Source organism: Chlorocebus sabaeus, chromosome 21, assembly GCF_047675955.1.
Source record: "Chlorocebus sabaeus isolate Y175 chromosome 21, mChlSab1.0.hap1, whole genome shotgun sequence".
In the NCBI taxonomy this organism is placed as follows: Eukaryota; Metazoa; Chordata; class Mammalia; order Primates; family Cercopithecidae; genus Chlorocebus; species Chlorocebus sabaeus.
In genome coordinates, this window is record NC_132924.1 from 4324747 (window position 1) to 4341936 (window position 17190).

The following is a 17190-nucleotide window of genomic DNA, read 5'->3' on the forward strand; positions in this document are numbered from 1 at the left end:
GATAAAATTTTTAATGAAACAATTTACATTTTTATGCAATACTGCTGGTCAATAATTGTCTAGTGCAGCATGGAAAGTGTTCTTCCTCACAAGATTGAGGTAGACAGTTTATTCAATAAAAGATCATTCTTTTGGCACTTATCTTGCTGACACAGCAAAGGCTCATTCTTAGTGCACAGGGGCATCAATGAGAACTCTGTGCCATGACAGATTCAGACATGGATATCCTCTGCTTTTTGATTAAGCATGTCAAACTAATGGGAGGGATTTTATCTCATTGGCATATCCAAGAGTCTCTACTTGAAAATTAAGATAAGTGATTTCAGCAACCTAAATCTGATGACTTCTGCAGGGACAGAAAGTGATTGAAGGCAGTTCTAGCTTTGATTACCCTGCAGTTTTAGAAAAGGGAATATTGGCTGGGCACAGTGGTGTGCACCTGTAATCTCAGTAATTGGGAAGCCGCAGTGGGAGGAATGCTTGAGCCCAGGAGTTAGAGACCAGCCTGGGCAACATAGCCACATTTAAAGGAATGACAATATTGGATATGAAACAAGTTATTATTCTATCACATCCTTCCTAATTATAAAGTAAAAAGAATATTTCACAATGGCATATCCAGTGGTTAATATTAAAAAGGAGAGTGTCATATATTTGACCACAAAATAAGGAATAATCAGTGATTTTTTTCTTCAGGCATTTACTTGCTAGTTTAAAAACAAAACATTAAAACTATTTTAGACTGTGAAAGTAAGCAACATTCATTTTCATATACTGTGAAATTTTTATGTTTCTTCTTTATCCTATAAATATAAATGAGAAAAGCACTGAACTTAAGCATTAAGGGATACTGTAAAGAAATTGTAAGTAAAACACGTGTTTTGGTTTTTACTACAAAAAAATTGAGTTTTACAGTTAAATATTTATATTTAATTTCAGGTTGCATGAGCACACATGGCCAGAATTTAGAAAAAAATTGTGCCAACTTTGATTGTGTAGACAAATCACTAGCTGAATTGGGATGGCAGATGCATTTTTTTTTTTATGTGGCCAAAATTGAATGCCTTAAGGTAATACATTTGCTCTTCAGATTGACAGAGGTGCCACCAGTCCTTCTAGCACACAGTCTCCAGAAGTAGTTTAAATTGAATGCCACACTTCTTGCTTATGTGGTCTACACCTCACTATACTTATCCATCAAGTAATGAAAATCACAGTACCTAACTCGTAGCATTTTTTAAAGGTTAAATAAAGATCCAGATCTAGATCTAGATCTATCTATCTATCTATTGCTTGAGACAAAATCTGGCATATAGTAAGTTCTCAATAATTGTAGTGGTTGGAGTAAGAGTAAGAGTAATATCTGGTCTCTCCACAAATACATCTTACCTCCTTGGCTTCTGAAGACGTTTGAATTTGTGACTGCAACTCTAAACCTTAATCAGACCTTGGCACTGGTCCACAGCAAAATGACTGGAGGTTATTGACAGAACTCCTGATCAACCTGCATGTTAGTTTACAGTACCTATCTCTCGAATTGTAATTCCACCGCCTTGAGTGTCTTCTTGTTCTGAGTTTTTGACTTGTACATAGAAGCTGACAGGTATTTTCCCAGAGGTGACACCAACCTCTTCACACAGCTTTTATCTGACAGTTTTTAGGTCTTTCTGAAGAGAGTGTATGACAGAAACACCATCAGATAAGCAGGCCAACAGTTGCATTTGGCATAATTTTACACTTCCTTGAGGGAAGGAAACAGTCAATCTCACAGTTTTTAGTCAGGCTGACACTATCCACATATTTTGCAAGATGCATTCACAAAGTTCAAGTAGTTGACTGACTGAAGCTCAGCCTGGCAAGTGCACTCATCTCATGCTACTGGTCCAGATCCCATGCCTTCCAAGGGTGAGCCAGGCACAGAGTGGCAAGGGGTGCATGAGTGAGTGAGCACAAGGTCTGGCCACTGCACACAGCCAGGCACACTGGCTGCTGCAGTGGGGTAGGCAGCTCCGTGTGCTAGCACAGGCACCAAGTGCAAGCCTGTGGCTGGATTAGATGCACCACAAGCAGCTTCTGCTGTGGGCATCTACATCTTGTCAAGGGGAATGCAGTGGTGCCCGGAAGCTTGGAGCTGCAACCACAGAGCCCCAAAGAGGGTGTCACAGCCCTGGCTCAGGGGTTATACACTTCCTTGAGGGAAGGAAACAGTCAATCTCACCTAGGTCTGGGCTCCCATTGGGCTGCAGCTCTTCTTTCCTTCTAGTTGCCTGCAATGTGGCAAGTCAGGGGTGGTGTTTCAGCCCTGTTTGTGTTACAGCTCTTTCAGTTGTCCCACTTCCAGGAAGAATGAGGTACATGGACAACTGGTAGGTTACCAAGGTGGAGAGGAGGTTTACGGCATGACAGAACAGCTCTCAGGAGACCTGAAGTGGGTAGCCAATTTTCCACAAGCAGGTCATCCAAATGAGTGTCCAGATCTCAGCAGAAAGGAGACCCAAAGTGGGTAGCTCCTATCCACAAGCAGGTTGTCCCAACAAGTCTCCAGCTCTCAGTGGAGAGATGACCCGCAGTGGGTAGCTCTTTTCACAGGCAGGCTGTCTCAACAAGTCAAGGAGACCCAAAGTGGTTAGCTCCTTTGGGCAGCTGTTGGTCTTAATGTTTATGTGAGTCTGGCTGGGTCTGGCGGTTTTATGAGCTCAGAAGGGAGGAAGTGCATGCTGATTGGTCCATAGGCAGACATGGGCAGGACCAGAAAAAGCACCATAAGTTCTTACTCCAGGCCACAGACTCCACCTGGAACTGACAGCTTGGCCCACAGGCTTCAGGCTATCTCCAGCTTGAAGTTGGGGATTCACTGGAGACCGCCCCTTTCTGCCCAGGAGCCTGTCTGCCTCCTCCCACCATCAACATGTCATCCATGGCACCCAGGCTGTTCATATGGAAGGGCACCTGCAGGCCCATGCCAAGCAGTCCTCAGCCCCCTAGGCCTCCCTCCCATGATCATTGGTGCCCAAAGTCTGGAGGGGGCCAAGGCAACAGGAAGCTCTCATGTTGACACTGCCCAAGCATGCACACATGTGGCCGGGTTGCAATAGCACCCAGGCTCGGCCACGACTTTCCTCCGCCCACTCCCAGGTGCCAGCGGGCAGAGGACAGGCAATGGGAGCAAGCCCTTTCACACCAGAAGGGGCAAGGGGCTTCCTGGGTTCCCAAGAGCACAGGGATGCCTGGGTCCAAAGCCATGGCTAGTCAGTTGCAGCTGTGCCCAGGAGCATGGGGCTCCAGCCCTGATGACTTGGTAGCGGGCAGGGATCCTGCCTGTTCATGGCACCTGCTGACTCTGTGGAGTGCGTAACCCTGGCCGTGCCTCCTCTGTGCAGCCCACATCTTAGTAACGGCAGTTCCAGACAGGGCTGGCATCAGCAGTACCATCAACTTTACTGTGCATGTGTTTTTGACACCAAGTCTTTTTTGCTTTCTTATTTTGGAATGACAAGCATCTCAAAGTCATTATTTTAGTTACTTGGGTTATATAAATCATTGGATAAACTAGTATCTATCTTCTCGCTTTTTGGAATTTGAGACAATTATGCAAAATAAGAATTATTAATCAGATTCTATTTTCTTTCACAAGTTTTAGTATTTTCCAAGATAAAATAATGGTCAGTCTAGTGCTGTCACATAGATAAACAATATGAATCACAGATATGAGTTGCTGTTAAACTTAACATTTTCTAGGAACCAAATTAATATAAATTTAAAAAACAAACTGATGAAATTAATCTTCATAGTGTCTTTTATCAAACCCACTACCCAAAATATTATTTTTTCATGTAATCAATATAAAAATTATTCAGATATCCAAAATATCACTTCAATGGTTAATGTAAAATTATTGAGATAAGTTTAAAAACTGTCTTCAAGCACTTGTATTTTATACTTATAGCACATCTCTATTCGATTGATAGCCACATGTGGCTTGTGTTATCATATAAGACAGCAGAAATTGGGACATTCCATTCTGTCCCAATGAATGGAATGTCTTCATTCCATTCATTTATTCATTAAGTCAACAAATGAAATATTAATTAATGGCAAATATATTTGTATTGTCTATGTCTTAATCCATTTTGAGTTACTATAAAGGAATACCTGAGGCAAAGTAACTTATAAATAAAACTTATAAATAAAAGAGGTTTATTTGGCTTACAATTCAGCAGGCTGTACAAGAAGGAGGGTGCTGACATCTGCTCAGTTTCTGATTTTATAGGCAGCTTCCACTCAAAGTGGAAGACAAAGTGGACCAGCATATGCAGAGAAAGGAATGGTGGGGGGGCAGTGCCAGGGTATTTTAAACAACCAGCTCTTACGGTTACTAATACATCAAGAAGTCACTCACCTGGTGAAGGATCCATCACCATGACCCAAACACTGTCCATTAGGTCCCGCCTTCAATATTAGTGAAGTATCTTATCATTATTAGCGAAGTGTCTTATCATTATGATAAGATACTTCTTATCAATATTAGTGAAGTATCTTATCATTATGACTATTGTTTAAATTTCTAAAAGCATTGCTCCAATTACTATTGCTGCATAATAAGTCACCCCAAATCGTATTAGTGTAATATCACCATTTTATTATGCTCATAGATTCTGTGGTCAGGATATGAAAAGGCAGAGCAGAGGTGACATGTTTCTGCTCCACAGGTTCTAGAGCCTTGAAGGTAAGTCTTGTTGACTGGGAATGGCTCAGTGTCTGGGATCTAGAATCTTCTGGAATCTTGTTCATTCACATATCTGTTGCCTAATCTGGGTTAACTTAAAGACAAGGATGGCCAATTATAGCCACATGTGGCCTCTCCATGTAGTTTGACCTCCTCACTGCTTGGCATCTGAGGTTGAACTTTCCAGGTTGGGGCTCAGGACCCCAAGTGCAAGTGTTGCAGCAAATAAGACCAAAATTGCATTGCCTTATCACACTGTGCCTTGGAAGTCACACAGCATCATCTCCATTCCTTTCCATTGGTTTCAGATAAGTCATTAAGTTCAGTTACTCAAAGGGAGGTGACATAGATCTTCCCTCTTTACTTAGGTGTCAGAATTTTAGAACATGTTTTACAATGATCACACAACTTTTCTTTCTGAACACTTTGCTTCATACCTTCCCATATCCAGAGTTATGAATTCTCCTGCCTATATCTATTGTAACCCCAAATATTGACTGTACTCAGAGATTCATCAGAGATTTCATGTCTATATGCCCAGAGCCTGATATAATGTCACTTTATTACACACATAATACAGAATTTTGAGGATTACATTAACTGATACATGTTAAGTATCCTGCAGAGAGCTGGCACATTGGATATGCTCAATTATTGTTAGCTTTAAGTGTCTTAAACAGCTAGTATTATGATGATAAATCTTTGTCCATGTTTCATCTCCATGACTTATCATGTGTTTTGCCTTGACTACATTACTTGAATTCTTGAAGCCTCTGTTTCTCTTTTGTAATGGAAGGTAATAATAGTACATTTTATAGGATATTAATAGTATTAAATGAGATAATCCATATAAAGCACTTACTATAGTGTCTGGTACACAGTAAGCCAAGTGTCTTATGAAAATTTGTCTAGAAGTTTTAACTGACACAAATTTCTCCATGAATTATTCTTTTTAATCAACCAAAAGGAGGAAGTAGTCATTTATTACAAACAACAGAGAGAGAAAAATTCTGGCCACTTTAATTCTGATGTATTTTATTACATAAGATCATTTGTGTTCTGGAAATAGTCTAAGACTAATTAAAATCAAGTAAATGTCCAGATTGACAATAATAATAATGGGGTATCTATTGGAAACATTTATAATTAATTAAATAAAATTAGGATTGTTAGCTATTTTCTTACATGTCTGATTCCTACTTTAGTATAGACCATTAAGAAAAAAGTTGACACAAAGTTCTATTGTCATTCTCCTATCTATACATTTCAATGTATTGAAGTCCTTCCTAAGTGACTAAGAAATTGCTATTCATATGTGTTTATAATTTCATACTCCAGAAATCACTATCACAGTTTAAAATGGGTTAATTTTACCAATAACCATGTGGAGAGTATTTGAATGGTAATGATAACAGTAGTTATATAAAATGTAACTCATATTTTTGTTTAAATTGTACCTTTATTTTCTCAACAGTCCAAAGGCATGAATCCATAGTGAATCATACCATATTGGAAATGCTATATCAGGCTGGTGTGTTAACTGCATAACTGCAGTCTTTCCCCCTCTACAACGTAACTGCAAAAAAAAAGTGCCAGACATTCCATTTAACTCAATCTAACCCTTGTTGAAGGATCTCTCACTCATGATTTTTTTCATACCACCTATTTGATTTGTATTGCAAATATGCAGTTTTTTCTGGGACATTGTTATTAGCTTCTTATATATGGTTCACAGATGATACTAAGAAAACTAGTCAAAAGTCTAGATGAAGCAGAGCTGTTAGAAAGCATCATTGAGCTAAGTTAAGAGGCCAAGACCCAACCAAAGCCCAGGGTGTCTGTGCCCTGGGAACAGTGTGTTCTGTGGTCATGAGGCCAGGCCACCAGTGCCCACTCATCAGGGACTGGGTTCTGTCCTATTGTGGCTCCTTCCAGTTCAGTCCCATCGGGGCCTCTAAGCACATGACCCAGCATCCAAGAATCACTCCAGGAAGCCTGGCAGCTCAGCTCACTCCATCCCTTCTTACCTACAGCAAAAACACCACGGCATCAGCTGCACAGATAAATGGCCATGAATGCTTAACAGGTGGAATAAATCTAGGAACAGCGAGAAGGCACAGCAGTGAGTGAGGGTCCCTGTGACCGCTCTTCAGGGTTTAGGACAGGTGCCCACTTTTGCTGCCTGGTGCTGCCTGCCTCTCAGAGCAGGGCACATTGTCCTCACTCAAAGGACAACAGGCCTGGTCCCCAGCCTTCCTGCCCATCTCTGCAAGGATCACCTTGCTGGGAGTAACCTGATGCCTGGGCCTGGGCCACTTCTAAGCCAGGAACAGGAACCTTCTAGTCACTCCAAAGGAAGGAATAAATCCAGACCAGAGTTCACAACCTGAGCTCTTGCCCACTCTTTTTTCACTGGAAGGGAGGCCCAGTTCTTGGCAGACTGAACCTCTCCTGAGGAACCATGGAGCCAAAGGCTGGAAGCTTCCAGAATCCTTAGGCTCAGATCCTCCTTGGGGTCACCCTGAGGCCTATCTCACCAGAGCATTCTTCTGTCCACAGACGTCTCATTGGGTCTACGAAGGAATCCTCACAGAGGTCTGGGGTCCAGTATGGTCCCCCCTACTGAATGTCAAGAAGGCCAAGAACCAGGGAAACACCAGCCTGGTCCTTCCAGTCCCAGCCAGAGCAGAATGCATAGGCCAGACCGTGTCAGAAGCCCAGTTACCCAGATGGAGGGAAAGTCAACTCCAAGGGGGTGGAAGGGATCAGTCACACATCTTGGGCAGACAGTGGTGTGGGCAACACAGGTGAGCTGCATGCTGCTGACTTTCCCTGGCTATGGAAATGAAGTAACTGCAGAAAAAGCCTCCTTTCCTTGCATAATGGTTGTTTTATGACAGCAGTTTTGACAGTGAGTCTTGTGTCTGTTCTGAGGCTTGGCACTGCTGTATAGAAAATGGAGCAGGCCAAGATGTCCTCAGTGAACATGCACCAGAATGACCTAGATGTGAGCCAAACCTTCACAAGTCACACCATGTTCAGAGAGCGCTGCAGCGTCAAGTAAGGCAGGTGGGGCCTGGAGAGTCCCAGGGGAGGTGGGGAATCCGGAGGGATGGGGCATCTGAGGGACAGTGGGGAGGTCTCAGGACAGGGGTAGGGTCTCAGAGAAGAGGGTGACAGCCCAGCCTACTGCCTGGAGATCTGGCCTTGGGAAGGGTCTGCAGAAGGGCCTGAAACAGTGAGGTTTCCAGGGCAGTCCAGGGGGTTCTTAGCACCTCTGCTCCTTCCATGAAGAAAGCAAATGTTGTGCACCCAGATTGCCACTTTAAAGTGGCTCCTACGGTGCTTGATTGATGGGACAAGTGTGCACAGGAAACCCCAGGTCAGGGACCTTGCTGCCCCACAAGGCCGGGTTTCCCCAGCCCAGGGGTCTGGCGCCTGCAGAAGGATCCAGCTCCCCTTTTCTGCACAGGAAGTAGAGGCAGGTCCTTGAAGGGCATGCAAACCATGCCCTGCCATAGAAGGGACATCACACAGCTGAGGCTGGGACTCAGGGCCAGCATCCTGGGCAGACTGGGCCAGGACTCATCTTGGGAGAGCACTTGGGAAGCCCCTTTTGTCAGGAGCCACCTTTGATGGAGATGAGAACACCCCCATAAGCAGCTGCAGGACCTTATCTGATCCAGCCTCCTTGAGGGGGGCCTCATCCCATGCAGAGGGGGACCCCAACACCACAGACTGAGGCCCCAGTAGGCCCTGCTCAGGCCACCAGCCCTCTGCCTTGAAGGGCCAGGTCCTGCCAGGCCTGCTGTCCCCACAAACCCACTTCAAGCTCATCACAAACTTATCCTGAGGCTCTGGAACATCTGCCTTCTGCAGGGCGAGCTCACGCTCATAGCCAGGGCGCATGCGGCATTGAAAGTGCATAGAACCTTGTCCCCATGTACAGAAGGTGCCAGGGGAGCACACAAGCACACCAAACCTGGTTCCCACAGGACCCTCTGCTTTAGCCCAGAGGGAGGGCTAAGCCAAGCCAGGCCTGGTGGGCTGGACAGGGCACCATGAGTCCTCTTGGAAACTGAACCTACCCCTGACACAACTGAGATGAAATGCAGGAGTGTGGCAAGTGCTTCCCTGCCTGGGCCTCCCTGATCCGTGGCCTCCTGTGCAGAGCTGGATCCTAGGGGTGTCCAGAAAGGACCCAGCACTGCCCAGTGCAAGGTGCCCAGGACAAACAGGGTGAAGGCACAGACCCCTCCAAGAAGACTCCTGACCTGATGCCAGCCCCAAACCTAGACCCTCTCCTGAAGGGAGACATGAGAAACATATTTATCAGAAACTGGAATAAAAACATGCACTAAAAGCTCAGGAAGGTTTTGTGAGTTCCTAGCATCTCTACACACTGACTAGTGACAGTTTATTCCTGCAGTAAGCCTGTCTATAACAGTGAATAAAGTGCTTGTTTTTTTTCTGCAAGTTGTTAACTCTCATAAAAAGATTATGAAGCATATAAAACAGGAAAATGTGGCTCAATAGAAATAAAATAAACCTTCAGAAAACAAGCCTAAAGACAAGCAGAGTTATGTCTTGCTTTATGAATAACTTAAAACAACTGTGTCATCCCAGGTACTTGGAAGGCTGGGGTGGAAGGATCGCTCAGACCAAGAATTCAGTGCTGCAGCGACCTATGGTCTTGCTGCGGCACTTTATCCGAGATGACAGAGACGTTCTGTCTCAAAAATAAAAACGAGAATACTGTGCCCACCAAAGCTAGCCTTCAAACACAAAAAATAAATAAAGACTTTCCCAGGCAACTGAAAGCTGAGGGAATTTCTTGACACCAGATGAGTCTTACAGAAAATGCCAAGGACAATTTTGTAAAAGGAATGAACACTGACATGTAACAAAGAAACATCTAAAGTTATAAAACTCACGGGTAGAAGTATGAATAGGAATACAGAAAAACTCTGAATAATACTATAATTGTGGTAGGTAAACTGCTTATATCATAAGTATGGACAAAATACAAAAGTACTAGGCTCAAGAATAATTATGACAATTGATTAAGAGATAGGTTTTATAAGAAGATGTTAATTTAAAATATCAAAAAGTAAGAGTGTCACGGGGATGGTGTTAAAGTGTAGAGTGTTTTATATTACTTGTATTTGTAACTAAAGTTAAGTTGTTATTAGTTTAAAAGAACATGTTATAACCATAAGAAGTTTTGTTAAGCATTCATTGTTATCTACAAAACAAAAATCTATAATAGATACATTATAAGACAGCATAAAATTATAGCATGCTACTAGAGAAAATCACGTAACCACAAAGGAAGACAGTAAGAGAGGAAGAAAGAAAAAAAAGATTTACAAAAAAAACCAGAAAAGAAGTAACAAAATGGTAGTGGAAAACCCTTACCTATAAATAATAACCTTGAATGTAGATGGATTATATTATTCAATTAAAAAATGAAGCATGGCTGAATGGATTTAAAAAAGACCAAATATATGCTGTCTACAAAAATGTCACTTAATCTGCAAAAACACATAGACTTAAAGTGATGGAAAAAGGTATACTATGAAGTGAAAACCCAGAAAGAGCAAGAGTAGATATAGTTATATTAGATAAAATTGACTTTAAATCAGAATGGTAAAGTGCCATTATAAAATAATAAAGAGGTCAATACTACAAGGGTTTATAACAATTGTAAATAAATATTTACTAAACACTGAGGCATCAAAATATCGAAAGTAAATATTAATAGGCTTAGAGGGAGAAATTAACTATAATGCAATAATAATAGGAAATGTCAACACAAAAATAGAGTTAAACGGCACTGTATACCAAATGTACCTACAGGACATTTACGGAGCATTTCCTCCGGCATCAGCAAAATATAAAATTTTCTGGACAGGACATGGGATATTCTTTAGCATAGACTATATGTTAAGTCACAATAAAGGTCTTAATAAATTTATAAAGATTGAAATTACATTAACTGTATTACCTGACCAAAATGTAAGAAAACTAAAAATGAATAACAGAAGGGGTGGTGAAATCTATACAAATTTATAGAAATTAAATGACATGCTCTAGAACAACGAGTAGGTAAGTGAAAAAACTGAAAAGTGGTAAATTTCTTGAGACAAATGAAAATGAAAATACCACATATCAAAAAAAGCGAGATACAGCAAAAGCAATGACAAGAGAAAAGTTTATAACAATAGACACCTACATGAAAAAGAAGAGATATTTCAAATTAACAACCTAATATTACATCTCAAAAAACCAGCAAAACAAGAAACAAATGTCAAAAAGTAGAAGAAAAGAAATAACAAAAATCAAAGTAAAAATAAATAAAATAGAGAATTAAAAATAGAAAATATGAATGATGGAGCCGGTTTATTGAAATAATAAAATCAACACTTCCTACTAGACTAAGAAAGTAACAGAGAAGACTCAAATAAATAAAAGACATACAAAGGATCACAAGAGACTATTAAGATCAACTGTATGTCAACAAAATGAAAAACTGGGAAAAAAATAGATAAATGTGTGGTAACATACAACCTAGTAAGATTAAATCATGAAAAAACAGCAAATATAAAAAGACAAATAATTAGTATCAAGATCAAACTGGAAATAAAGACTCTCCTCTCAAAAAAAAAAGCCCAGGGACTAATGGCTTTACTGTTAACGTCTGAAAACATTTAAAGAAGAATTAACACCAATACTTCTCAAATCTTTACCAAATATGAAAGAGGAGGAAATTACTCCAAACTCACTCTACAAGGCCAGTATTACCATGATACCAAAATCACAACAAAAAGTAAAAGTACGGACCGGTATCTCTCATGAACACAGATGCAAAAATACTTGAAAAAAACATCAGGAATTTGAACTCAACGACACTTTAAAAAGATTATTTACCATGAACCAGTGGAGTTTATCCCAAAGATGCAAAAATGGTTCAATATAGTCATATCAATAAACAAGATTCATCACAACATAATCAAAGTCATCACAACATAATCAAAGTCAAAAACTATATAGTCATTTCAATGCATCCAAAAACATGTATTCAGTAAAATTTAGCACCATTCATAAAGAGTTTTGCAGATAAAAACTCTCTACAATTTAGATATTGGAGGAACATACTTCCACAAAATAAAAAGCCACATATGAAAAACCAATGGCTAACATTATACTAAATGGGGGAAAATTAAAAGCCCTTCCCCAAGATATGTAACAAACCAAGTAAGCCTACTTCTACCATTTTTTTTCAACATAGTACTTGAAGTCCCAGCCAGAACAACTATGCAAGAGAAAGAAAAAAAAGGACATCTAAATTGGTAAAAAGGAAGTAAAGTTGTTTTCACTGATGACATGATTATGTATATAGAAAATCTTGATTCCGTTAAGAAACTATTAGAACTAATACATTAACTTAGTAAAGTGGCAGGATACAGAATCAACATACAAAATAAGTAGCATTTCTATATGTCAATAACAAAGTATCTGAAAAAAATTAAGAAAGCAATCTTATATATAATTGCTACAGAATAAAATAAAATACCTATGAATAAATTTAACCAAGGAAGTGTAAGATATATACAGTAATTATTAGGTTTTTGCAAAACTAATTGCAGCTTTTGGCATTAAAAGTAATGTAAACAGTAATATTAAACACTGATAAAAAATTAAAGATACCAAAAAATGATATTCTACATTCATATTTGAAGAATAATATAATTAATATGTTTGCACTTCCCAAAATGATCTACATATTTATGACAATTTTCATCAAAATGTCAATGAAATTCTTCATAGAAATAGAAAAAAATAACAAAATTCAAATGAAACAAAAAAATACTAAAAATAGCCAAAGCACTCTTGAGAGAAAGAACACACACAAAGCTGGACACATTGCATCACCTGACTTCAAGACATACTACAAATCTATGGTAACAAAAATTACATGGTATTGACAATAATAACAGACACTTAGATCAGTGGAACAGATCAGAGAACCCAGAAATAAATCCACACTAAAAAGACAACTGAGTTTTTGACAAAGGTACAAGAATACACATTGGAGAAAAATAGTCTCTTCAATAAATGATGCTGAAAAAACCTGTATATCTACATGCAGGCTAATAAAACCAGATCCTTATTTCTCACCATATTCATAAATCCACTTAAATGCATTAAGAACTGAAGTATACAACCCAAAACTACGATACTACTTGAAGAAAACAAATGGGGAATTCTCTATGACACTGATCTTCAAATGAAGTTTTTGTGTAGGACCTCAAGAGCGTAGGCAACACAAGAAAATACAGGCAAATAGATTACATCAAACTAAAAAGGTGCAAAGAAAACCAAAAAAATCAATATAGTGAAGACACAAGCTGCAGAATGGGCACAAACATTTGCAAACTATACAAATATCCTGAGTATATAAAGGATTCAAACGACTAACCAGCAAGCAAACAACACAACAAAACAAATAATCCAATTTAAAAATGACAAAATGACAAAATAGACAGTCTTCCAAAAAAAAAAGTGTGCAAATGACTGGCAGGTTTATAACAAAATGCTCAACGTTACTAACTATAAGGGAAATGAAAATTGAAGCTACAATGAGATACCATCCCACCCTAGTAACAATGGCTAGTATCAAGAAGACAAAATATAACAAATACACGTGAGGATGTAGTGAGAGGAAAACTCTTTGACACTGTTGGTGGGGACATAGCTTAGTACAATCACTATAAAAGATAGTATGGTGAGTTCTCCAAAAGTTAAAAATAGAACTAACATATGGTTCATTACTGACTACTGGCATACAGCCAAAGTAATTAAAATCAGTATGTCAAAAAGATATTTGCACTATGATATTTATTCCAGCACTATTCACAGTAGCCAAGAGATAAAATCAAAACGTGTTCATCAGTAAATAAATAGATAAAGAGAATGTGGTATATGTATACACAATGGAATACTATTTGACTACAGAAAGGCACAAAATACTGTCATTTGTGGCAATATGTGTGAACCTAGATAATATAATGTTCAATGAAATAAACCATAGACTGAAAGACAAATATTGCATGAGCTCACTAATAAGTAGAATATAGGAAAGCTGATCTTGCAGAAGTTAAGCATAGACTGGTGGTTACCAGAGTCTGGGGAAGGGTCTGGGAAGAAAAAGACTAAGAGAGGTCATTCTTTGGGTGCAAAGTTACAATTAGATAGAATAAATAAGTTCTGGTGTTCTATTACACAGTTGGGTAACTCTAACAACTATGGTATAATAACCACATATATTTTATAATAGCTAGAAAACAGTAACTTGAAAGTTATCACTATAAAGAAGGGATAATGGCTTGAGATCATGAACATGCTAATTACCCTAATTTTATTATGACACAATGTACATGTTTTAAAACATTACACTATACCCTATAAATATTTGAAATCAGGGCCTGGCACGGTGGCTCACGCCTGTAATCCCAACACTTTGGGAGGCCGAGGTGGGTGGATCATGAAGTCAGGAGATTGAGACCATCCTGGCCAACATGGTGAAACCCTGTCTCTACTAAACATACAAAAATTAGCCGGGTGTAGTGGCATGGGCCTGTAGTCCCAGCTGCTCCAGAGGCTGAGGCAGGAGAATCGCTTGAACCCACGAGGCAGAGGTTGCAGTGAGTCGACATGGCGCCACTGCACTCCAGCCTGGAGACACAGCGAGCCTCCATCTCAAAAAAAAAAAAAAAAAAAAAAAAAAAGAAATTATGTGACACTTACAGAATAACTTACTAACTTAAATAAATAAATTTACCAAGGCAAAAAATTCCAAGTTCTTGAAGCTGTGTGCTGTGTGTTTTTTGTAGAATACCTTTTCCAGTTTACCAGAATGTTTTCAACTTGGCCTTTCCCTGTATTTTCTGCTTGTCCAGAGATTGAAGATCAAACAGACATCAGAAATTAGGGTCTTTCTAGGTCTTTTCTGAGCTAGCACCTGGGCCTAATCCTGCATATTGCCTGCTAGATTGTCTTAACTATGTGGACAATTCTCAAATATCTTATTCCCAAAGCACTGACTCTCCATTCTTTCCTGTTAGGCATTTCAGTGTGATTACTTTTTGCCCCAAAGAAATTCCTTTGCTCAAGGTTATTGATTTGAAATCCTTTTTTTTTCTTTTCATGAAGAAATCGACTGCTATAAATTTGCTGTATCTGGCATGCTTTGTTGTGTTGAATAAACATTTTTATTTATGTGAAATATTTTCTAATTCTTAAATTTTTCTTTGACACATTGGCTATTTAGAATTTCACTGCTTAATTTTCACGTAACTGACTTACCAAAATTTCCTGATGTCATTAATTTTTAATTTTATTCCGTTGCAGTCAGAGAAAATACTTTGCATTTCACAATTCTTTTAATTTTCTTGTGTATTTAATCACCTAGAGTATAGTTTATTCCGAAGAACATTCCATGTGCACTAAAAATGCCTAGCCTATTCCTGTCAGGTGGATCCGACTACACATGTCTTTTAGATCTCAGTGGTTTTGTTTTCTTCAAGTCTGTTTACTCTTTGACCTGTTGACTGTTTCTTAATTTGTTATTGAGAGTATTTAAATCTCTGTTATTTTTCGATTATTTCTTGCTTGCTTTATTTTTGTCAGTCTTTGTTTGCCTCATGTATTTTCTTTCTCATTCCTTATTTGCATATTGGTTGATGATTGTTACATCTTCCTAAGGAATTGACTCTTTTTTGGTCAATAATGAATGTCTCACTTTACGCCTAAGCATGTGTTTTTATTTTTATTCGTTTTAAATTTCTTTTTTTTTTTTTTTTTTTTTTGTGAGACGGCGTTTCGCTCTTGTTGCTGAGGCTGGAGTGCAATGGCACAATCTTGGCTCACCTCAACCTTTGCCTCCCGGATTCAAGCGGTTCTCCTGCCTCAGCTTCCCAAGTAGCTGGGATTACAGGTATGCATTACCACGCCTGGCTAATTTTGTATTTTTAGTAGAGATGGGGTTTCTCCATATTAGTCAGGCTGGTCTTGAACTCACGATCTCAGGTGATCTGCCCGCCTTGGCCTCCCAAAGTGCTGGGATTATAGGCGTGAGCCACTGCACCTGGCCTAAATTCTTTTTTATTTGTGTAATTGCAACTACAACTTTATTATGGCTGCTTTTTGCAAGCTTTATTCTTTCACATCTACACAATTTGTTTATTAGGATCCAAAGCAATTGTGCTGTACACAACATATATTAGTATCATATTTTTATATTCTGTCTAACAATCTCAGTTTTTCTTATTTAATTAATCTTATTATATTTAGTATTATTTATATAGCTGGATTTATTTTTTCTGTATTATTTTTTCTACATATCACAGGTGTATTTTATTTCTTTTCCTACTAGTTTGCCTTCTTTTGCATTAAGAAAGCATTTTTATGTAACACTGCAATTTTTAAAATAATTTTTAATATATATTTGGAGCTATCTCGTTCTTTTAGGGCTTCTGATATACGTCTTCATCAATCAGAATCTGTTTTACATTTATAATAACTTAATACTGATGAGTTATACAAATGTTCTATGTATTTTTATTTCTGCTTATTTTGTGACATAAATTTTACACTTATTACATCTACATATAATATAAACATTATTTTACACTTATTATTTTATATAATTTTTTTAATGAGAAAAGAGAGCAGATATAGCTACAAATTGTTTGACATTAACCTTTCTTTTTCCCATTTCTGAATTTTCTCATTTGTTCCAGAATATTCAGCTAATTTTTATTGCAAAATATATTATAACTCATCTATTTTGTTCAGTTATTGGTGAATATATTACACGTATTTGTAATTGGTCCAACAATACAATTTTATTTATATTGTTATACATTCATTTTTAAAAATAATGTAAGAAATAAAAAATGTATGCATGATGTCTTTACAATGACGTGATTACTGGTGCTTTTGTCATTTCATGTAGATTCAAATTATTATTTTTGGTTGATTTCTTTTTTTTTTTTTGAGATGGAGTCTCGCTCTGTCGCCCAGGCTGGAGTTTAATATTTCGATTAAAAATGACTTCTGCAATATATTAAAGGCAATTATCAATTGTTTAGCTCTGGCAGGTGAGAAAACAAATTTTTTTTTTTTGAGACAGAGTCTCGCTCTGTCACCCAGGCTATAGTGCAGTGGCCGGATCTCAGCTCACTGCAAGCTCCGCCTCCTGGTTTACCCCATTCTCCTGCCTCAGCCTCCCCAGTAGCTGGGACTACAGGCGCCCGCCACCTTGCCTGGTTAGTTTTCTGTATTTTTTTAGTAGAGATGGGGTTTCACCATGTTAGCCAGGATGGTCTCGATCTCCTGACCTCGTGATCCGCCCATCTCGGTCTGCTGGGATTACAAGCTCGAGCCACCGCGCCCGGCCG

General features: G+C 38.8%; 1 protein-coding gene across 11 annotated transcripts in view; it reads left to right on the forward strand.

Moving 5' to 3' along the window:
* Nucleotides 1–17190, forward strand: part of LOC140709626 (neuronal pentraxin-2-like) — a 101751-nt gene that overhangs the window by 74836 nt on the left and 9725 nt on the right. For 7 of the 11 annotated variants that reach the window (XR_012090237.1, XR_012090241.1, XR_012090235.1 and 4 more), the window contains one exon: nucleotides 15603–15725. The exons of 3 other annotated variants lie outside the window; for them this stretch is intronic. The gene's annotated coding sequence lies outside the window, so the exon portion shown is untranslated. Of the gene's footprint in view, nucleotides 1–7434; nucleotides 7534–15602; nucleotides 15726–17190 lie in introns of those variants that run through there. One more of the 11 variants, XR_012090245.1, reaches the window with a different exon arrangement.